General features: G+C 41.9%; 1 long non-coding RNA gene across 1 annotated transcript in view; it reads left to right on the top strand.

Moving 5' to 3' along the window:
- Positions 1-2538: 2538 nt before the first annotated feature.
- The window catches only part of LOC115350697, a 30768-nt gene continuing 27306 nt past the window's right edge, over positions 2539-6000 (top strand). The window contains exon 1 of the long non-coding RNA XR_003926567.1: positions 2539-2632. This is a non-coding gene — a long non-coding RNA (uncharacterized LOC115350697). The remainder of the gene's footprint in view (positions 2633-6000) is intronic.

Genomic DNA, 6000 nt, shown 5'->3' with positions numbered 1-6000 from the left:
GGGTCTGGCTAGGACAGAGTTAATTTTCTTTGCAGCAGCTCATATGGTGCTATGTTTTGGATTTGTGACCAAAACAGTGTTGATAACATACCCATGTTTTAGCTATTGCTGAGCAGTGCTTACACAGCATTAAGGCCTTTTCTGCTTCTCACACCACCCCACCAGCTAGTAGGCTGGGGTTACACAAGAATTTGGGAAGGGACACAGCCAGGACAGCTGACTCAAAATAACTGAAACGATATCCCATAATACAACCTCATGCTCAGCAACAAAAGCTGGGGGGAAAGAAGAAGGAAAGGGGAATGTTCTGGGTTACGGCATTTATCTTCCCAAGTAACAACTACGTGTGATGGAGCCCTGCTTTCCACAAGTGGCTAAGCACCTGCCTGCTGATGTGAAGTAGTGAATTAATTCCTTATTTTGCTTTGCCTGCTCGCACAGCCTTGTCTTACCTATTAAAATGTCTTTATCTCAACCCACAAGTTTTCTTACTTTTGCCCTTCCGATTCTTCCCCTCATCCCACTGCAGGGGGAGTGAGCAAGTGGCTCTGTGGGGCTTAGCTGCCTACTGGGTTAGACCACAACAGCCCAGTACCCAAAACACTTCTTAATTTTGCTGGAATCCCTTAAACAAATTAACGTTGTTGAAGGTTGCGTATAAGTGAAGATGTAACTTCACTGAATGCTCCATCACAGCCTGAACACGACAACTGCTGCTACACAGTCCTATTAAATCTGTTAATTATTTTATTGCCGAAGTGCTATTAAAACTGCCACAGATATCAAAACCAAACTCTAAAGAGGGTTCCACTGCACAGCTACTACAGGACAGTAGTATAACTATTACTGATACACAGCTAGCCCTTTTCATACCAGCATCCTGCCAAGTACTCCTCTCTATCAGGTAATAATCACAGTCTTTCAGCTCTGCAACACCCCCATTGCTTTTACTGATCCACTTACTCTTTCTGCAGTAGCTGTAGTCTCCAAAAGAATGGGACTGCGGTCTGTATTGCAAAGCCTGGGCCTTGCTGCTTTTGCAGGACAGTCTAAAATGACAGCTGCCTCTTATCTGCAGCATCAGCCTAAGGACAAGGAAACATATAGCACCAGCCTGCACCCCACAGTGGTCTTACAGGAAGCTGTAGGATCCCCCCCAACCATGGGAGAATGGAGTCCCCGCAGTAATACACACCCTCTCTGTGTGACACTTTTACCTCAAAATCCAGTATGCAGTTCATGGCCAATTGACTGGTTCTTCTGATTCACGCAGTCTTTTAGGGGATCCCCTTTGGGTCTTTTCCTTATTGTTCCCACACACATGTTCTTCTGAAGCTGGCATTTTGTTCTGGTTTTCCATTTTTGCAGACAGCGTTGCCTGTGCCTTGCCATGCAGACCACAGTCTGCCCCAGTAATACTGCGTGATCATCCTTTTGGGCTGAGCCTAGATAAAGGGGCCTCCAAATCTGGCTCAAAGGACTGGGCTATTCTTTGCACGTGATAGGATTTATACCAGCAGCCCCTTGGTGGGCTTCCTGTGAGGGGGCCACAGCCCTTGGTCGTGTTCCCACTTGTCCATGCCCCTCCCAGGCTTTTGGTGCCCCTCCTCTTGAAGCGTCCCCACCACCACAGACATGTCAGGGCTTTCTCTGCAGCCTGGGAAAGTGGGAGACCCTGAACCTGCCTTTTACTTTTGTTTAATTAATTTCTAGTCACATTTAAACTTCAATTATTCATTCCATTAGCTCCTAGTAAACAATCTTTTATCCATTTTATACCTATGTTTTCATGGCTGTATGTATATAGTTTCTAGAGCTTTATAAATGTGTATATATATAACAAAGATATTCACCTATATACACATATGGATGTATATATATAAAAGTGTCTCTATGTATAAACAAATAAATGGTTACATTCCTTTATATATATTTCTATATACATATATATCGTATTTATTATATATAAATGCCTATTTTTTTATATCTGAGCACTTCCTTGTCCAAAGGAAGCAGACAACCAATGACAAGGCTGCCTGAGAGCATGGGTGTATGACAGTGTCAAGAAACATCTGTCAGCCAGTCACAACGAAGTATGAAAATGCATGGGGAAGGATGCTGCTGAAAATGGTGTCCTCCTTGTAGGTAATGGCAGGGTGCCTCCTTTTCTGATGTGCTTCCAGTTACACTGGTAGGGGAAGCTTGTCCTGCCAACCAATCCTGCCTGCCAGCCAATCACAGGGCTGCCTGAGAACACATGGTATGGTGGCGTCATGAAATGCCATCAGCCAATCACAGAGCAGTATGACATTTAAAGCAACAGCAGTTCTCTGGCATTAAATGGCAGCACTCAGTCATTAAATAGTAGCTAAACCAAACTGGTGGGCCCTGTGCATGAAGGGGAAGGACCTCCTGGGTCTGATGTACTTCTGGGGTAAACCGGTCGGGAAAGGGTGTTCCTGCCAGCCAATCACAACAGAGCATATGACTAGGAAAGAGGAGAGACTTCCAGGGCAAACAGCCCCTGAGGCTGCTGGGAGGGGGCTGGCTTCTGCCAGAAGCTGTGGGTAGGGCCGTTCCAATGTCTTGTGTTATGTGTCAGTGGTACCTGTACTACTGAAGCTAATTCAAGGTTACTTGCCAGAATGTTTTGAAATATTTTCTGGATAAGTTAACCTCTAGTTTTAGCAATGAATAAAGGTTTGTTTATAGATACAGAGAGGCAGTTGGTTTACAGTTATATTTATTAGCAGATTTTGAGTCCAAAAAGCCATTGATATTTCTGCATGTATACTTAAATATAAACAGGATCAAGCCATATTATTGAGCCTACATATAGAAATGGAAGGGTTTTTTAAAGTAGGTCTGTTTTGAACAGTATTATTTATTTTACCAGTATATGAAGATATAATTTCTAATCCAATGCTAAAGAAAACCAGCAATGTCCATAGGAATAGATTCAGCCATGGTCCTGGTCTTTTGCATTGAAATAAAGCTTTGAATAAATAATAATTTAAGGAAGGACTGAAGTACTGGACCACTTTGTGCATAGAAAAAATAGAGTATGACTTTTCCACTGTGTTCTGCCAGTACTTTTCCAGAGTAGATTTGAAAGATAGGCCAGCTCCCAGAATTGTACATCAGACTGCAATACTTAGTATGAAGATCAGTTTGCGTGAGTAATCATTGCCATTCTCAAGGCATTTGCTTCTAAACGTGAACATAAAACTGTTTGGGAACGCTTTAAATCTCTTAGGCAGCAATTGCTGCATTCTGAAGCATGAAATGTTTGTCTGTGGGAATATGTTTTGTTTGACTTTGATTCTCTATTTTGCTGCTTTTAATAACAAATGGCACTCTTTAGTTCAATTTTAGCGTTACTTGTTAGAAAGGGGTTATTTCTTGGTATTTGGGCATGATGATTTTGTTCTAGCTCTGTGTATCGTATAATGGCTACATGTTTTTTACAAAGCTGTTAACATGCATTCTTTAGGGGCTAGTAAAATCTCCTACAGATATTTTCTAATAAAAATTAGTCTGGTGACAGTTGGGTTCTGAAGAAGAAGCACTAGTTTTACAGTTGTACAGTTAAGAAAAGAAAAGCCCACACACACACACTTTTGGGAAGCTATAATATCAATATAGCAATAAACCTGCTAATTAGTAAAAACCAGTGTTAGAATGAATGCTATATTATGTGTACAAATATGTTAATGCAAAGATAAAGAAAGAAAAGTTTCAAAGGATGTTGCCTATTCATCTGGTTCATCTGCTTGAAATGTAGTATTTGTGAAAAAGAAAAAAGCACCCTAAAGGGCTTCCTTCTTTTAGGGCAGAAGAAAAATACAGTGACATTTCTGAAGCAGGATGAACCTCTGATGTACACTGTACACTGTAAAATGTGTTTCCTTTCTCAGTGGAATTCTTTTTCCAGAAGACAAAGTATAAGATGAGCTTCAGCGTCTCTGCTTTAGGCTTTAACTTATCTTTTATGCAACATCTAAAGCCATGCATTTGAGTAATCCAAACGTCCTAAGTAAAGAACACTGGTTGCAGCCAAATGAGAGAAGTACAGGTCTCCACAGGATGTTTCAAGACAGCTAAATAAGATAATTCCCTTTTTTCCTTTGACTGCATAGGGAACTGGCATAGGGTAATGCAGTGACCTCAGGTGATAAATGTCAACAACATGGAAGCAGCCAATAACTACCCCATAGATGACATTAAATAAGTATCTTTATCAGAACAGGTACTTGATTCAGAGGCATGTGGTAAATCCCTCCTGTGCACTCGGGATTCAGAATGCCTAATCTTCCCTTGTTGATGGCTACAAAGCAAAAGAAACTTCCTTTTCCATAAACTTCTGTCGGTTAATGAATTCGTCCCAGATGAGGAATTTGTGAGTTTTAGATCTACCTCAGCCTGAGGGAACTCTGTCTTGCCAAGAAAAAAAAATTAAGCAACAAGCCACAGAACGGTTTGCAAGAAGTTCTCTTGAATTCTTCCCACAAACTCTGGCTCACTGTGCAGTAAAAAGACTTTAAAGTTTATGTGACCAAAAAATGCATGGAATTGAATGAGCAAGAGAGAATGTGAATATGGAGTTCCTAATACAGAAGATATCTGTGGCAGGATTTCTTCCTAGAAGCTGTGTCTATACAAGTAAATAAAACAGTGTTTGGGAACATTCTCAAACATCGGAACACAGTATTTTATACTAGCAAAGTGTTAGAGAATTCCCCAGGGTGATTTTGGCATGTACCAACCAGCAGTCTCCCACAGGAGTCTGAACACTCCTCAGACATTAGAATTTGCTAGGGACCATTCCAAGAGGAATTCTGCATAAAGGCACCTAGCTCTGGAGACTGACTTGCTAGGATCGATGCTCCCTGTTTGTTGCCACCTGGCCCCAGTGCCCAGGTGCATTCATGGGCACATGTAATTTATTGGTTTATAACCAACAGCTCGAAGGTTTTCATTATAAAGTCTTTTCCCAATGGTCCTAATGTTTCTTTATCCTAATGATAAAAATAATTACAAAAAAGAACAGAAATAGTCCCTAGAAAAAGGATACCAAAGACATTCTTGCCCAGCCTTCTGCAGTTATTTCCTTCTCACTGGGCCATATAATTAAGTTTTTCTATTTATTCTCTTCTTCTGGACCCATAAATCTTGAAATGAATGGAGAAAGACTTACAGGCAGGTAAAATAAGTTGGTCATCTACCTTATGTGATCTATGACCAGGTGACCTGCCTAGTGGATGAGGGAAAGGCTGTGGATGTTGTCTACCTTGACTTCAGCAAGGCCTTTGACACTCTCTCTCATGGCATACTCCTTGAGAAGCTGGCGGCTTATGGCTTAGACTAGTGTACTTGTCATGGTTTAACCCCAGCCAGCAACTAAGCACCACGCAGCCGCTCACTCACACCCCCCCACCCAGTGGGATGGGGGAGAAAATCGGGAAAAAGAAGCAAAACCCACGGGTTGAGATAAAAATGGTTTAATCGAACAGAAAAGAAGAAACTAATAATGATAATGATAACACTAATAAAATGACAACAACAATAATGAAAGGATTGGAATGTACAAATGATGAGCAGTACAATTGCTCACCACCCACCGACCGGCACCCCGCTAGTCCCTGAGCGGCGATTCCCCGCCCCCACTCCTCCCAGTTTATATACTAGATGTGACGTCACATGGTATGGAATACCCCATTGGCGAGCTTGGGTCAGGTGCCCTGGCTGTGTCCTGTGCCAACTTCTTGTGCCCCTCCAGCTTTCTCGCTGGCTGGGCTTGAGAAGCTGAAAAATCCTTGACATTAGTCTAAACACTACTTAGCAACAACTGAAAACATCTGTGTTACAACATTCTTCACATACTGAACTCAAAACATAGCACTGTACCAGCTACTAGGAAGACAGTTAACTCTATCCCAGCTGAAACTAGGACAGTACTCTTCGCTGGGTGAAAAACTGGCTGTATGGATGAGCCCAGAG

This window comes from Aquila chrysaetos, chromosome 14, assembly GCF_900496995.4.
Source record: "Aquila chrysaetos chrysaetos chromosome 14, bAquChr1.4, whole genome shotgun sequence".
NCBI classification, from domain to species: Eukaryota; Metazoa; Chordata; class Aves; order Accipitriformes; family Accipitridae; genus Aquila; species Aquila chrysaetos.
The sequence above is the reverse complement of the archived record's forward strand: the minus strand, read 5'-3'. Positions and strand labels throughout refer to the sequence as shown.